The following is an 18,541-nucleotide window of genomic DNA, read 5'->3' on the forward strand; positions in this document are numbered from 1 at the left end:
TCGCAAAATTTCAAAATCCCTGGTAGCCCTTCGGGCAGGAACTCTTCAGTTTTTGGTAGCCCAAAATAAATTTAAGTAGCCTGAATAAAAAAGAGAGCAATTTTTTGATTGATGTTTTGTTTCCTGTTTTGTTTCCGTTACAATATTATACATTAAAGTATAATATTGTAACGGAAACAAAACATTAATCAAAAAATTGTTGAAACACAAATTTCAACATTGTATAAAAATTACAATCATCAACTCAAATACTTGGTTCTAATTGAACAGAAATTTCTATGAACTTGTAAGAACTGTGTAGAACATGAATCAGTCTGTGTCAGATCCTGAATTTGAAATTTCCACTGAAGTCACGGGTAGGGATGGGTACCGGTGTCCGGTGCCATGATGGCACCGGTTCTGACATAAACGGTAGCAACCAGACCGAAAAGCAGCGCACATTTCGGTGCTTTATTTCGGTGCTTTTTTTCGGTGCTTTTTTTTTCTGAGCTGTGATACACTTCTAGCCAATCATTTTACGTTTCCGAGGATAGTAGGCGGGTCCCGGGTGGGTTGCCAGTTATCGGACCCAGAGCAACATCCCCCAGAAACTCGAAGAATACAGTCCTGGCCCCTAGCCCTGCCAGTGTAGCAGAAATGATGACGGATGATGATGGCAGCAGGAGCCGTTCTTCTCTGCGTGAGTAGCTAAATGTTGTTCGTGTGTAATTTACGTTGAGTAGGCTAACCACGTTATTACATTAATGCAGGTAAGGTGAACTAGCAAACATCATCATAGGTACATGCGGCTGTCTGTTTGATGGCAGATACTCCCTTCACCCTGGCCAGAAAGGCTAAAATGACCAAAGAAAAAGTGGAAAACAGCTAAACATGAGAGGTTTTTGGACAAAGTTTGTGTTTTTTCCATTGTTTAAGCACTGCTTCCAGCCAAGAGTGATACCATATATGCCCCATAGCTGCAGAAAAGGCTAACATTGTTATCTTTTTACAAAAAAACAGCTGAACATGAGAGGTTTTTGAACCAATTTTGTCTTCTCCATTCTTTGAGCACCGTTTGAGCACCGCTGTTCCAGATCTACTGGCGTTTAGATCTACTGGCGTTGGTCGAACAGATGTGTGGCAGTCTTGCGTTTCAGGAGCTGCTACCGACAAACCAGCAAAAAAACGCCAAATGTGTCATCTGTGACACTTGTGAGGTTATGTCAAACACACTCCGTCAGTTTATTAGATTAACCACACTTATACAGACTGTATATAACAACCAACTCTAAAATGTTTGTTCGCAGAGAAAAGACACAGACAGACTACGCTAATGACATGTGATGTTACAACACTAGTGAAATATTAGTGTCATTTCATTCATTTCAAAGGTTTATTTGCATGACGCACAAACAGACACAATTGAAAGGTACAAATGTGCATGACACGAATTCAAACGTGCTGCAGATGTGTGTCACAGGTTGATCTGGCTGTAGGCTGTGGCACTTGGCCAGAGGTGGCGCTGGTTGACTCGAGTCCATGTTAGTGCACAAAGTAAACTGCTCGCTTTAGTTGTGAAGCAAAAACGCTGAAACCGGAGAAATAAACCGTGTGAGGGGAACGATAACGACGACAACAGTTTCCCGATCGTTTACTCTTGCTGTCCTGTGAACAACATCGGCGTGGTGTTAATTGTTTGCTGTTTTCGCGATTGCGTCGCGCATGAGGATATCGCCAGGTAAACTCGCCACATTTTTATACATTTTGTTGTTCAACAGCATCAAGAATGACGGAGTGTGTTTGACATAACCTCACAAGTGTCACAGATGACACATTTGGCGTTTTTTTGCTGGTTTGTCGGTAGCAGCTCCTAAAACGCAAGACTGCCACACATCTGTTCGACTAACGCCAGTTGATCTAAACGCCAGTAGATCTAAACGCCAGTAGATCTGGAACACCGCCACCGTTTCAAAAGTACCGATTTGGCACCGGTATCGGATAAAATCTAAACGATACCCATCCCTAGTCATGGGTAAGAGGCAAGTGGAACCAAGATCTAGGCCATTTGCTTTTTGAAGTTTGCAAAGACTGCTAAATTTTGCCAGTGGTAGTTCACTCTTTGCAACATAGTACGCTGTTCTAAACAGATTTTTCAGGTTTATTTTTAGTATGTTATTTGCAATTGGTGTTTGTTCCGGGAAAGATATTGCAGACTGAGCAATAATGCATTTCTTGCATTTCTCATGGGTTCTAATGGGGGCCTTTCTTAAAATTACTGGCCCCAGTAACAAAGGCGCTTGTCGACTCAGAAATCGAGGGAAAACCAACAACACACCCGGCAGAACATTATGTTATTTACACGGGTGCACATAAGTGGTCCGCATGTGCGCATTCGCTGTCAAAATAAAAGACGCGCACCAGATAAGAAGTTGCAACGCGCGTTTGCGTCCATATAAAAGGCTCTGTTTTTGTCCGCTAGAGTGGGATTTTCACGACACATTCTGCACCAAGTCTCTGTGTGTTCATCATTTGTTTGAAGCCAGCTCACCTCCTGCAACCATCCGAGAATACGCGCTTCTTTTGTGGTTCGGACTCCTTCTGACATTTCTTTGGAGGTGGAGGAAAACCAAAGCAATTGCTTAAAGGAGCTTGCTTCTTCGACATCTTTAAGAGTTCTAAACAAATGTCTGTCCTCCTCCAGAAAATCTTTTGTATGCAAACACGTGTTGCAACTTCTTATCTTGTGTGCTTTTTTTTATTTTGACAGCGAATGTGCACCAACTTTGGCAATGGCACCGTTCATCCTGCCAAACAGAAACAATTCAGACAATTGTTCATTGGTTCAGTTTACATTGTGTTACGATCCAATTTTGTGTTAGGCGTGACTGTTATGTGTTTCCTGTTTTACTTTGAAGGTCTGTCTTATCTCAGTGTGTTCAGTTTACGCTTCCTTGTCTCGTCAGTTCCGATTTGCCCCAGCTGGGTTTCCCTCCTGTTGTCCATTCCCTGATTGCTCCCTCTATGTATTTAAGCCCTGTGTTTCAGTTTGTCAGGGGTTGTGATCATTGTGGTGTTGGTATCGCAGTTTGTAAATAGCTGTAAATAGATTTGTAAAGTATATTGCGCGTTCTGTTCACCTTGTATATATTGTTCACTGCAGCAGCCTAGTAGGCGTGAGAAGTCATTTTTGTTGATTAAGTTTTCTCCTGTTTTTCATGTAGCGAGTTAGGTAAGGGAATTGTCTTTTGTTTGGTTTTCAGTTTAGGTAGGAAAGCATAGGGACCATTAGGGAGTTTTGTTTGTTATTTTTGGCACTGCTCACTGCTGAAGCAAATAAATGGCTGCTTAGCATTTTAAAAGATACTATTGTTTGGGTTCTTGTTTTGGGTGGAGTGTGGTGGGCCAATGTTTTGTTGCGTTCAAGACACGCCTAGACTTAGAACGTAACAATTGGTTTAATTGTAATGTTCAAAATCAGTCGCTAGTTCAGGCAATAGCATTCAAATTGAAGGCAGTGTGATATACCTTTCATTTTATCCTGCTTTTCATTCATTTTTGTCATATAGCAGCCTTTGTGCAAGCATTTCCAAAATGCATTCCCATAAGGTCCAAGAGGGTTTTTTTTTTTTTAATAGAAGTTTATTTACGTCACTGAAAAAACATGTGCATTTAACAACTAAAGAAAGTTTTCGTGTATAAATGAATAAAAGAAAATTGGTTATTATTGCAAGGTTTAGACTTAATAGCTAGAACTTTCAACTTTTGAGTAGAAATGACATTTGCTAAATATTTAGTCATTCAGATTCTATAATCCAAATCACTTAATGATTTGATTCCTTATCAGTAGTGATGGGCAGATGAAGCCCCATGAAGCACTGAAGCTTTTCATCCAATTGGTTCACCCCAACGCGAAGCTTCATGAAGCTTCATTTGCTCTAGCAGGACACCTACTGGACGTAAAAATAATAGCTGGCATGAATTTGAAGAGTGTGGCATTTTGCACACAGCCTGTAAATGTCAACAACAAAAGGAGTGTGTAAAACATGTATATTGTAGTGATGGCAGTATACTGTGTATATTTATAGTGGCAGTATGGGAAATGATTATTTGGAAATGCTTGAAATGGAAATGATCATTTACTGTGAGATGAGGTGTGGTTGGGGTGTGGACAGTAGTTGTGCTTTTGTAACGTTGAGGTATGGACAGCTACACACTGAGGCTTTGAGCCTCAGTCCTGCCTGTTCACATTTTATTCTGTAAAAACTAAATTTTCACTGCTTTTATGACCTTTTTAGTGGGGAGAACATAGCTAGGATTTAATGATTTAACAAATCTTTTGAATCCTTTGTCCTCCACAATGCTAAATAGCTGGGAGTCCTCAATCACCATGCTGACCAGGTCTTCATCTATTTGAGATTGTTCTCCTGAGGAAAGACAATAAAGATAAAGCACAAATATAAATATCACACACGTAACTTATAACAGTTGTATAATATTGTTATATCATTTAGTAACATTACTGCATCCTATATTATCATTGCATTTGATGGCTCACCTGGTCTTGCTCCACAATCGGTGTCCCCCTTATTCTCATGCAAAGCTCTGTAGTGCCTAAGCATGGATGAGGTGTTGTTGTTGTCATATCCCAGCTCCCTGGCACATAGCAAACACTTCACCTTGTACAAAAGTCAAGACAGCTCAACATAAATTGTATTGCACCATCAGTATCATGAAAATACATCTTCTGTAGAAATTTACATACCTTGTTGGGAGGAATAAGATCAAAATGTTCCCACACAGGGGAGGACATCCTCCTCTTCTTAGCTGGCTCCATTCTCTCCTGACTTTCTCTCCTCACTCTCATAAACCTCCAAACGGTCTCCAAACTCTCACTAACCGCAACTCTCCATCAAACACCCACATTTTTGAATGAAGTCTGAGGGGTTTATATCGCTGTCATATCTCGCGGCAAAGTTCGAACCACTTCATGAACCAGTCACGTGGTACAGCCGGGCAGCGAGGCTTCGGACGTCATCATTTTCAGCTCCTCCCATAAATGAAGCAAGCCTCGATACGCGCTTCGCGGAAACGCCCCCTCCATTACTCGACACACGCTCCGAAGCCTCGATACAGAACGTCCCATCACTACTTATCAGTTCTCTTATTGATTCTCATTGGGTTTGCTCCACTAAGTGACATGTTATACTACTTTCTCTTGACCTGAAATGCACTGTCTCTTAATTACTATTTAAGAATATGAAGCTAATGACTACAGTTATACACACAAACCCAAGATGAAAACAAGTACAAAGAAAAAAAAAAAAAAAGCTCTTCTTTTGGCGACAGATGTTACAAAGAGCTCCCACAGTCTCAATCAAAAGTTTAAGACCACTTGAAAAATGGCAAAAAAAAAATCACATCTTGCATGGTTGGATCTTTACAAGGTTCCAAGTAGAGTCTCAAGATGCAACCAGAAGAAATGAGAGTGAGACAAAACATTTCTTTGAGCATGCAATTTATTGAAAACAACGCTTCAACTGAAACCGGCTGTTTTACAGCTGATCAAAAGTTTAGGACCACATGCCTTTAAAAGACCAAATCTGTGCAAAAATGTGGATTCATTGCCATTTTCTGTCAGGTAGTCACACTGTCTTGATGTTCTGATGGCAAAGGCAAAAAACATTCTCTTTTTAAATGTGGTTGGGCTGTTGAACTGCATAAGCAGTGTCTCTCACAGCATACCATCGCTGCTGAGGTGGGACGCATTTTCAAGTAGTCTTTAAAAAAAAGATAGGGGAACAGGCCTCACAGTGACAAAAGGCTGCTTCTGCCACCACCACCTGTGGCGATATAAGGATGAGGCGGAGGAAGATGAAGTAAACATGGTTAAAAATAGATTAAGAAGGGAGAGATTCAAGGATTCAAGTAAAATGAATGGCTACTTAGGGCACGAGGCATTGCTAATAGCTAAAGCAAAGCTTTTAATTTTCGTCATATGCTTCACTGCAACTAAGAAATAACATTTGTACCAGTCTGATTAAAACCTGTTTCAATATTTATAATCAAACAAAATTAAATATATGCATAATGTTAATGCATGAGATATATAGCAAGATCATGGTGCAAAAATGCCAGAGCTGATTCTGAATTCAGTAGCATTTAATTTGGATCATAAAATACTAGGCATCAACTCATTCAGTGACCACTTGTTCTTCAGTGATAGAGGTTTTGGCAAATGGAGAGGACCATATCATTACGAAATTTCTCTTCTCTCTTCCAAGGGGATAATTGGGGATAATATAAAAATATTAAATATTTTCTGCTAAAGTTAGAAATTAACATTTTGTCTGGAATACATTCATTTTCTGTTTAAAATAGATTAATTTCACTGTCTGTGTTTCAATTTTGTAATACATGCGGTGATATGAAAAAGTGTTTGCCCTCTGTTTGGTTTTTGTTTTCTGCATATTCGTCACCCTTACTTCAGACAACAGAACACATTTTAATTTCAGACAAAGATATTAACAGAGTAAATTAACAAAAGATAAATACAAACATTTCATTAAAGGGAAAAATATCATATCATATTAATTTATTGGAATTTAGGACCACAGAAATGCACTTTAGGATAACAGTGACTTCCTGAGATGAGTAATAATAATCAAATCGACTTTTCTCCAGATGGTTTAATTTGCGTGTATAGCGAGCTATTACTGCTGGGTCATTTTTTTGCAATGATAACACCACAAAAGCAGTTGTAAAAACAAACCAAAAAGCTACCATCATGAGTAAAACTGAGCATGTCACGGTCCGCTGTGACAGACCGTGCGGTGGTGTGTATGGTGGACCCAGGTGCGAACACAGGTGAGCAGGCGGGAGTGAACTTTAAACAAAAGCGAGCCTTTATTGTGGCTGATGACAAGGTATACAAATACAGCAGGGATAGCGTGGCTAAACGGAAACCTAAACTGGGAATAACTAAGGTAAAGCTATGACTAAGAATACAATAGACCGGGCATGGAAACATAGAGGGTGGAAACACAGACGACGCGACGCAGACTACATGAAACACAGAGACTAAATACACATGAGGGATGATCAGGGGAAGTGGCCACACATGGGATCACAGCTGACACACATGAACCTAACGACAGGACAGGAGGGTGCAACTGAATACACTGACAATGAATACAGACTTACAAAGTAAAACAGGAAACATGGAAATTAGACATAACAAGAACTAAACACAACCACGCAGACAGGACTCATGACCCAGGGAAACTTAGTACAGGGGAGATGACATAACTGACAGCAAGAACTTGACAGTACAAGACACACAGACATAAACACACGAAGGGCAAGGGAGACTTAATGCAAGGGTAATAAATACAAATGGCTGGACTACCTTAAAGAACCTAAACAAACAATAAACATCAAAATAGGCTAAACATAACACACTGGGTCACACGACCCAGGACCATGACAGAGCATCACACATTGTCTCATATACACTGAAAAAAAAATACAAATGCATTGTTTTTGCTCCCATTTTTCATGAGCTGAACTCAAAGATCATAATGCTAGTGCTAAGGTTATGCTAAGGTTATGCCGCAAGTTTTGTAAGGTGCTTTTGTGACATTTAATGGATCAGATTACATTTTTTATTTCTCTCCAATATCCGATCCAGTAATTTAGGTCAGTATTGGACTGATACTGATACGTAACATCGGATCAGTCCATCCCTATTGAATGATGTACTTTCATAATTTCTTTAATTGGGATGGATGCAGAAGCGGTGGCATAAATGTGGCCTCTACAGCTACCTGTCCAGCCTTAGCCTTACTGCTCTGACTGACTGACTGTTCTATGTTTTTGCTTCGCTCCCTCCAACATCCGATTCTTTACAAAATCTCTGACCTGTCTAATATTTGTGAGAAGTCCTTATTGTTTTTTCTTCGAGTGCTGCATGGATAGTACTGTAGTTGCCATTGTAATTTCTGTCCTACCTGTGTCCACTAGAGGCTGGCAGGTGACCTGCAGTACTACCCTCCTTCCACCAGATGGAGCCAGATACTCCTACAACTAGTTGGTATTAATTCACTTTTTCTTTTTGGAATTACACTGTTTTGTATCCATGCTGTGGCACTCTTACATTTTTTTTTTTTACCAGATGTGGAGTGATTCTTAATCACCCCCCCACCCAAAAAATTCTAGTTACACTATCTATCTATCTATCTATCTATCTATCTATCTATCTATCTATCTATCTATCTATCTATCACAAAATATGTGATGTGGGCCAAAGGCTAGCATAGCCTGTAACGTTATTATGACAGACACATTTTATGAGTTGACTTGACGCTAAGTGACTTTCTTATATCCAGGTTCTTCCTTTTTGCTGCCATCCTCCGCTCTTCCTTGCAAGTACTCGAAGTGCAGGCTTGCCGCTGCTAAAACTAAACAGAGCTCCTGAAAGGCACAGCCAATCACATTGGCCATATTTGTCACATGAGGTAGGACTACAGTAGAGAACGTAATTTAACTCTTAGTAGTAGGTGAATGAGACGCTGACAGATTGTTTTTTTTTCTTTCTATCGGTTTTGGTTTTCTTTCCTTGAAGAAAACAAATTATTGGTGGGGACAATTCAATAATAGCTGCATATTCCGTCCATGCCAAATCTATGCCCTTGATTTGTATAGCGCTTTACTTAGTCCCTAAGGACCCCAGAGTGCTTTACATTACATTCAGTCATCCACCCAGGAACATGTTATCTAATGTGTTAAACTAATTGTTTTTTAAAATGTAACGAGTCGAATTTTGCAAATGTAGCGGAGTAAAAGTACCGTTTCTTCTTCAAAAATGTACTCAAGTAAAAGTAAAAAGTATCGTGCAAAAAAGGTACTTTAAAAGTACATTTTTTTTCAAAAACTTACTCAAGTAAATGTAATGGAGTAAATGTAACTCGTTACTACCCAGCTCTGGTGGTGGACTATTCAAATGAGAACCAAATGTGCAAATATGGAAACTAAGAGTAAGCCCAAAGGAAAACAATAACAAAATTATATTTATTTTTTAAAAAGTATTCATTGTTTGCTCCATACCAAGTGGGTAGAATGCACAAACATCACATAAGTACAAAAAAGGGGTTAGTGTTGTCTTGTATTATGGTACTTGAACTGAAAAACTTGAAAAACTGCTCTTCAGTTAAACTTTCATTGTGATGCTGGTCTTAGGTAACCAAAAATTAAATAACATAAAAAGGAAAAAAAGGATGATTTTTTTTTTTACAAAATGAAAAAAAAAGAACCCAACCCATATTGAAATTCCACAAAGAACTGTCTACTTGAGGCAGATTAAAATAAATGTTTAAGTTAATGAATGAAAAAATTAAATACATGCAAATACTCTTTCAATGTTGAATGTGCATTGTCAGTAAAATGATTGCATTAAAAAACAAAAAAACAACAACAGGCAGATGTCATATGTCACGATGTCATAAGTCACTGGACACTGTGAACATCCATGGTCACCACCAGTGTTGGTCAAGTTACTTGAAAAAAGTAATCAGTAACTAATTACTGATTACTTCCCCAAAAAAGTAATCCTGTTACTTTACTGATTAATTATTTTCAAAAGTAATTAATTACTTAGTTACTTAGTTACTTTTTAAAAACACGATTTACAACCTGAATAGGTGATAAAACGATAGATCTTTCAGCCCAATTCTACTTTTCCTACATAATCCATCATACAAAATGTCATCAAATGGAGAAGTTTCTTTTTAAAACTTGTTTTATCAGTTTTAATCTTTTAACTTTATGCATCAAGCAAAAATTTAATTATATGCAACATTCTCTGACTGGAAGAAATTTGTTTAATATTTAAACCTATTTTCTGCACATTCCAGCACATAATTTTTTTTGTGTGTGTTTACACTCACTCTTTCAAATAGATGCAAGTAAAACACAGCAGAAAATAAATAAAATCAAAGACTAGCGGTCCTTTTGCTCTATTTTCACCTGTAAAGCAGCAGTGGGGTAGGCGGAGGTTTACCCTGGTGCAGGTGTGCCACGGTCAGTTGAAGAATCCGCGAGTTTCTCTGTGAATTTCCCATTACGTCGTTGCGCACTCGGTGCTTGCTCGGAAGTTTAGGGGGGGGGGTTTGCTGTAAAAAGAAGTTTTCTTCCCACGCACAACGGACACTAATGTTTTTGTCACTTTTTATGGAATCAAACTTAAAGTAAGGTCAGTACTTCCACGCTTTAAACGCTGCACGCTCATACTCTCTTCCACACTCGATATATTATCCACTGTTGATCTGCAGACAGCTGTTGTCACAAACGTCGCACTTGCTTACGTCACTGTCATGAGATATTCTCGCAAAAAAATCACGGTTTTAGTAACGCAGTAACGCAGCATTCCTACGGGAAAATAACGGTAATCTAATTACCGTTTTTGCAATAGTAATCCCTTACTTTACTCGTTACTTGAAAAAGTAATCAGATTACAGTAACGCGTTACAAGTAACGACTGGATGCGTTACTGCCCATCTCTGGTCACCACTTCATGCATAATGGAGCTTCCATGTGTATGAACATGTGCAGGTATATATGTATGTATATCTATACATATGTATATTTAGTGTGTACATGTGTGTGTGTACATGTCTATAAACAGGAATAGTAGTGGTACAATAGCTATATCAAGCTATATAGTTTATGTCTTCCATATTTCCAACCATATCCATAATCACATACTGTGTATGCTACCATTGTATATAGTGTATTATCTTACTTTTTTTTCATTGATTGTACTTATTGTATTTTTGTATTTCCTTCTGATATCTGTACCTGAGCTGAGGTGACGCAAAAATTTCCCCGTTGTGGGATCAATAAAGTCTTATCTTATCTTATCTTATCTTATGAGTCAAGAAAAACTTGCATGATGTAATTATCAAGCTATATATGGCGCTATCAACAAATAAGGAACTGTTCAAAAGGAGAGGGAGGAAATTGCTTAGTTTGTTCCGGCACATCACATGGCCAAAAAGAATGCATTGATTCAAATGGTTTGGGTGTTAAAATGCAAATTCTAGCTAACACAGTTAGCATGCAGCATATGAGTGTGGCAATGTGCTAATAAAACATGTAACAAAGTAAAGGAAAACATAAATTGCTTAAATAAAGCCACTACATGCTGCCAGAACAACAACAACTGGATATACTTATTCATACTTAGGAATCTGTCATATATTTTTTGTTTATCTGTTATTAAATGCTTCTTTCAAGACTTAAGGGTAAGGGGTTTGTCCTATTCAGAAATATACATTTAATTTATTGATTTATTTATTTTAAACAAAATAGTAGTTAGGTCTCTGCTCTTTTTATTTATTCATTTATTTTTGTTGTTTTTTTGGAAAATGACAACCACTGTTATAAATAAATTATTTAAACCCTGGAAGTAGTTATTTAATATTTATTTAACTTAATGTTATGTGATGCTTTTGCATGAAGACACATTATAATGTTTGCTGTTGGCTCATGTTACTCAGTGGAGTTCAGCAGGCATATTATGTTTAATGTTAATTTTTCTCTCAAGTGAAACACTGCAAATGTCACAGAGAAGTGTTGCTTGGAATTCTTCTTTTAATTCCTTTTGTTTTCATAGATCCAAATTAACAATAAGCTGTTCGTAACATTCCCAAAAAAATTCAACAAAAACCCATGACTGTAGAGCAGCTAAAATCCAAACAAGAATTGGACATAAATCCCCTCAAACTGGTCTCATCATTTCTTACAAGATTATGAACTATTGTTGAATGAAAAGAATGAAGTGACTGGATTAATACTTGGGCAGGACCCTGTTTGCATCACATTGTAATAGACATGGAACCTCTTTGACATAATTTCTTGTGACCTCTGTCCACTGTTGTCACTGTGTTGAGATCATCACTCTTGCTGTGATCTTTCCTAGAATTTAACCAAGACATCTTGACATCAAAACCTTACCAATTCTCTATAAAAACAGTTTTGTAGTGTTGTATGATGTGTTTGAGTTAACTGCATCAATGTACAGTAATATTGTATGTCTAAAATCTAGGATGAAATTGTGTTCATTTTCAATTACTCCGTAAAAACATGGTGAAATTAACATGGTTACAATCTGTATAATACACAACATACACAACAAAAAAAGGCTAGACATGTGTAGCTTATAAACCTTTGTGTAACGTTTGTTCCTAATTAGCCTAACAATGTCCTGAGAAAGTGATTTACTAATAACTCCTTACAAAGCAAATTTGTTCCTTAATGACACTTTAGAGGTTTAAGACTTTTTTGGTTTTATGCCATTATTTATAACATTGTGTGACTATATGACTGTAACATAAGTTAAAGGGCAAAAATGTCTGGTGTTTTTTAAGGGGAAAATGTAGATTTTTAGGGATTGTGCAGCAGCCCTATATAGTTGATAAAAAGAGTTTTTTTTTCATGAGAGTAATCAGTGTTGCCATCTATCAGTCTTGTCCTGGTTGTGATTTCAGTAGAAGTCAAGAAATAGTCAACTCCAATCAAGAAACAACTTAATGATACTTCACTAACCTTGAGTAGATTTTCATTGTATTAGAACTAATTTTCTTGTTGCAGTGCATTCATTTTCTACAATTAACAATTCAAAACATAGAAAAGGGCTTACATTTAGTATATTTACCTTACTTTGGGGGCTTAATAGATTCATTTCAAGTAATTTTTTATCTAAAATTGAGCTTTTTAAATGTTGTTTAACTCTCTTGAGTTCTCAAATGTAATAATTTTTTTCTGGATTAAAAAGTCTTATTTCAAGATTTCTTATTACGTGAAATCAGATTGCTGCATAGGACAGATAATTCTTAGGTAGGTTGCATAGTTTTTCTATGGTGAGTGTAAAGCCTACCTTTGAAATTATAATGGAGACTTTACCAGGGTGCAGTATTTACATTGAAAGCTGAAATTATTAATTACCTCTAGTGAGAGTTTTCATTTTGAACTTAGAGACTGAAGAGAGATATAATGACTGACAGTCAGTGTCAGGGTATTGGTAACACATGTGCTGTGATGGAACTTCTAGTCAAATTTCTGTTGAAATGAATGTTGACAGAGAAGGTGTGGATGTGTCAGCACACAAACAGTCAATATTAGACAGGATATATATATATATAGGGGAGGAAGGAAATCGTTCTGACAGACACAAATGGCCAAGACAGAGCTCAGAGAGGGACTCAAGTCTATCAGCCCTTTCAGAGATGAGAATATTAACCTTTGTTAAAGAGCAGTAAAACATTTAAGACTTTAGCATGCATCAAGACATTTAAGACTCCCATTTTTTTCCCCCACACATAAAAGTTTACATTACTTAAAAAAAAAAATCAAAATAAAGAATTACTTTTGAGACCACTGCTGCAACATTTCTTACATGTACAAGAGAATAAAAATGATCAGCGTGTTTGTAAGGAAAACAACATGAGGAATCTAATGACGATTGACCTTTTAGTACATGGTGTCATGCACTGTAACTGTGTTCACCACTAGATGTCAGGTTTGTGCTTCTATTCAATCAGCAGTCTAATTCTACAACTCACTGGTGACGATAATGATAACTTGGCTGTTTCCTTTTCCTGGTTACCACAGTATATTAAATATGTTACTATATGAGTAGTTTTATTAAACACATGTTGAAATAGTGCAAGCTATAATGAAAATATTGGCAGATTTCAAACATAGTGACAACAGATCAACAGATATTGACATCCAAAGGCTGAGGATAGAAAGTGAGTCGAAATCTTAATTTTAGACCTGTTACAGCTAGACTTAAAGTCAAGCTAAAGAGCAAACTTAATGGGTGCGATACTGTGTTGTTGATCACTCATACTCACTCTCTTACATGGTTCCATCCTTTTCCCCCCTCAGGTGTCCCATTTGCCTCTCTTCTGTCCAGTCCACAAAGGCTTTTGCATTACTGCAGTTCTAAGTTACGTTCTTTGACGTAAATACATTTACATTGTTCCAAATGCACATGCAATGCTCATAGAAAACTGTAGGTGGCAGAAGTTAACCATAAGTAAAGTCAAGTCAAGTCAAGTCAACTTTATTTGTCAATTCTGCCACATGTACAGGACATACACAGAATAGAAATTGCGTTACTCTCAAACCCTAGTGATTAGAAAAATGCAAATAAAATAATTAAAAAGTAAAAATTTAAATAAATACAATACAATTTTACGTATAACAAAAAAAAAAAGCTATGCAATATACAATATACAATATTCAAGTAAGAAGGCATAGTGGTGCAAAATAGGCAAATAGTGCAAATGGAGATTTAGTAGTGTACGGTAAGAGATAGTGTAACAACAAAGTCTTATGAGGTAATGGCAGTCCAATGCTCCACAAAGTGACTGGAGCAGGCCAGTGAGTGCGTCAGAGAGTGAGTGTGTGTGTGTGTGTGACAGAGTTCAGTGAGTCCGTGGTGGAGAAGAGGGGAGAGGGGGGCAGAATCGGGAGGGAGTTTAGCTTCCTGACAGCCTGATGGATGAAGCTGTCCTTCAGTCTGCTGGTCCTGGCCTGGAGACTCCGCAGTCTCCTCCCTGACGGCAGCAGCTTGAAGAAGCTTTGCATTGGGTGCGTGGGATCAGCCGCTATGCAAAGGGCTTTTTTAGTGAGACGGGTGCTGTAAATGTCCTGGAGGGAGGGGAGAGAGACACCAATGATCCTCTCTGCAGCTCTCACTATGCGTTGGAGGGTTCTATGGCAGGACGCATTGCAGGCTCCAAACCACACAGTGATGCAGCTCGACAGGATGCTCTCGATGGTGCCTCTGTAGAAAGTGTGCATGATGGGGGCTGGTGCTCCTGCTCTTCTTAGTTTGCGGAGAAAGAAGAGACGCTGCTGTGATTTCTTGGCCAGTGCTGTGGTGTTGTACGTCCAGGAGAGATCCTCTGTGATGTGCACACCCAAGAACTTGGTGCTGCTCACTCTCTCCACAGACGCTCCGTCAATGGTCAGAGGAGCATGTTGGGTGTGCATTCTCCTGAAGTCCACAACAATCTCCTTCGTCTTCTCCACATTCAGAGAGAGATTGTTGTCAGCACACCACGTGGCCAGGCGTCTCACCTCACTTCTGTAGTCGGTCTCATCCCTGTTGCTAATGAGACCCACCACCGTTGTGTCGTCCGCAAACTTGATGAAGAGGTTGGAGCTGTGTGATGGAGTGCAGTCATGGGTCAGCAGAGTGAAGAGGAGGGGGCTCAGCACACATCCCTGCGGGGACCCCGTGTTTAAAATGATGGTGCTGGATGTATTACTGCCGACCCGTACTGCTTGAGGTCTTCCGGTGAGGAAATCCAACAGCCATTTGCACAGTGAGGTGTTGAGCCCCAGCTGGACCAGTTTTTGAGTGAGCTGTTGGGGGATTATAGTGTTGAATGCTGAACTGAAGTCTATGAACAGCATTCGAACATATGAATCTTTTTTGTCCAGGTGTGTGAGTGCTGAGTGGAGTGCAGTGGAGATGGCATCATCGGTTGAGCGATTGGGCCGATACGCAAACTGGAAGGGGTCCAGGGAGGGGGGCAGGACAGTCTTGATGTGTTGCATGACTAGTCGTTCGAAGCACTTCATCAGGATGGGAGTAAGTGCAACAGGACGGTAGTCATTAAAGCAGGAGGGAGATGACTTTTTTGGGACCGGAATGATTGTGGTGGCTTTAAAACATGTGGGGACGACAGCCTGGATGAGTGATATGTTGAAGATGTCTGTGAAGACATCAGTGAGTTCCACTGCACAGTCTCTCAGTACACGACCAGGAATGTTGTCAGGACCCGGAGCTTTACGTGCATTGATCCTGCTGAGGGATCTCCTCACGCTGTCCGGGGACAGAGTCATCACCTGGTCACCAGGAGGGGGTGGGGTCTTCTGTGCAGTGGTGCTGTTTCGGACTTCAAAGCGAGCAAAGAAAGTGTTCAGCTCGTTCAGCAGGGGGATAGTGCTATCACAGGTCTGTGGTGGGGGCTTGTAGTCTGTGATGGTCTGAATGCCCCGCCACAGGCTCCGTGAGTCTCTGCTGTCTTTGAAGTGATGCGATATTTTCCTGGAGTACTGTCTCTTAGCCTCTCTGATGCCACGGGAAAGGTTGGCCCTAGCTGTCCTCAGGCTTGCCTCGTCTCCATCTCTGAAGGCAACATTCCGAGCTTTCAGCAGCCTGTAGACCTCTCCTGTCATCCATGGTTTTTGATTGGCCCGGACAGTTATGGTTTTCGTGACTGTTACATCCTCAATGCATTTGTTGATGTAGGCTGTAACAGTCTCTGCGTACTCCTGGAGGTCAGTGGTGTTGTTGTAGGTGGCAGCCTGCTTAAACATGTTCCAGTCTGTGGTGTTAAAGCAGTCCTGTAAAGCCTCTGAAGACCCTTCTGGCCACACTTGTATCTGCTTACGAACCGGTTTGGTGGCTTTAACGAGCGGTCTGTAAGCAGGCATTAGCATGACAGTGATGTGGTCTGAGGCGCCGAGGTGGGGGAGGGGAAAAGCTTTGTAAGCTCCTCTCTGGGTGGTGTAAACAAAGTCCAGTGTGTTATTTCCCCTTGTTGGAAAGTCTATGTGTTGTTGTATTTTTGGAAACACGCACTTTAAGTCTGCATGATTGAAATCCCCAGCCAGGATGAGAAAAGCATCAGGATGGGCTGTCTGCTGCTCACTGATGTGCTGGTACAGTTCATTCAGTGCCTCGCTCCTGTTGTTGACATTGGAGGAGGGAGGGATGTACACAGCGCACAGTAGTATGGCTGTATATTCCCTCGGTAGATAGAATGGCCGGCACTTAATAACCATAAACTCCAGCACTGGTGAGCAGTGTTTCCAGACCGCAACAGCATCGCGACACCAGGCGTCATTGATGTAAACACAAAGTCCTCCCCCGCGGGTCTTACCTCCCGCGACGATGGCTCTGTCAGCACGGTAGCATGTTAGCTGGTCGAGCTGAATGGCGCGGTCCGGGACACTGTCGCTAAGCCATGTTTCCGTGAACACAAAAGCACAGCAGTCCTTTACATTCCTTTGAGATGAACGTAGCAGTCGGATGTCGTCCAGTTTATTTTCTAGCGAGCGTACGTTGGCCAGAACGATAGAGGGGATGGCGGGTTTGTGTGGGCTAGCCGCTAGCCTAGCTCGGATGCCACCGCGCTTACCCCTCTTCTGCTTCCTCTCACACCGCTTGAGGCGCATCCATTGTGGGCGAAGTGCAGGAGTGGGGGTCGGTGATTGAGTAGGCCTTCGGAGCAAACCCAGATCTTTCAGCTTCTCGATGTCCACAGAGTTTAACTTAAAAAGTTTGTTTCTGCCGATGTCGAGAAGAAGTGTTCGGGCATATCCTCGCTTGCACACAGATAGACGCGACAAAGACTTACAAAAACACTGCAACTTACAGGACGAAAAACACGAAAAAGTAGTTTGTTCGGGAGAGAGAGAAGCCGCTGCGTGTGCACGCGCCGCCATGTTGATGTTAGAGCACATTGCTGTTGTGCTGTTCAGCTATATTTGATGGGCCAAGAATGTATCATACTTGGTTTGCAGCTCTTTTACACCACTGTTGTACTTTGACAACTTGTAGGTATAGTGAAGGCCTGGTGAGGTATTATTTCCTTTTTCCCTGTAAAAACCTGACTTGTCAACCATTTTTTCTAGTGAATATACTTTTAAATACAATCACAATGTAAATTCGATATAAATGACATTGAAAATACACTTAGTTACAGCTGTGTTATAATGTATTACCTAATATTCTCATCACACTACAGGACACCAACAGAATCCCCCAAGTAACCTAGAAGAAAATATAATAGGGTCAGTATCCATGGGTACATTTACAACTGTACAATCTCCTTAAAAATGCCCTGCCAAGTTAGCTCTGTAGCTGGCATGGAGTTTAGCTGCAAACAAATGTCCTTGCATGATTTATGGAGTTTAGCTGCAAACAAATGTCCTTGCATGATTCACCTGCGTGCTCCATCCCCCACAAAGTAGTAGCACACCTTTTTTGGCTGTGTGTCGACAGCCATCATCTCCGAATTCCTCGGTTTAAACAAGTACACGTATTGATTCAAGATCACACACCGAAAGAGGATTTTTAAGGTTGTAGTTAAGCGCAGGGTTCAGCAGTCTTTGTGAGAACATGCACATTGAAAAAAGAGAGAGAGAGAACAACAACAAAAAAAACCCAAAACAGGAAAGACCAGAAAATGCACGAATGGGTATTTGTACTATAGTCACTCGTGTTATTGCATTTGGCAAACTAGAACACTGTGTTCTAACTTTGACATTTCCCATACGGTAAAAAAACATATTTTAAAATACATTTTGAAATATATTTCAATATATACAAAAAATGGCCAAAACATATATGTGCTAAAATACATTTTAAAATATATTTATATATTTTGAAATATATTTAAAAAATATATTTATAATATATTTTGAAGGAGCTGGAGGAGGTGGCTGAGGAGAGAGAGGTCTGGGCCTCTTTGCTTAGGCTGCT

This window comes from Aulonocara sp. 'chitande type north' Nkhata Bay, linkage group LG22 (assembly GCF_057382095.1).
Source record: "Aulonocara sp. 'chitande type north' Nkhata Bay isolate Kocher_YH1m ecotype deep benthic linkage group LG22, A_spYH_male_GT1.1, whole genome shotgun sequence".
Classification (NCBI taxonomy): Eukaryota; Metazoa; Chordata; class Actinopteri; order Cichliformes; family Cichlidae; genus Aulonocara; species Aulonocara sp. 'chitande type north' Nkhata Bay.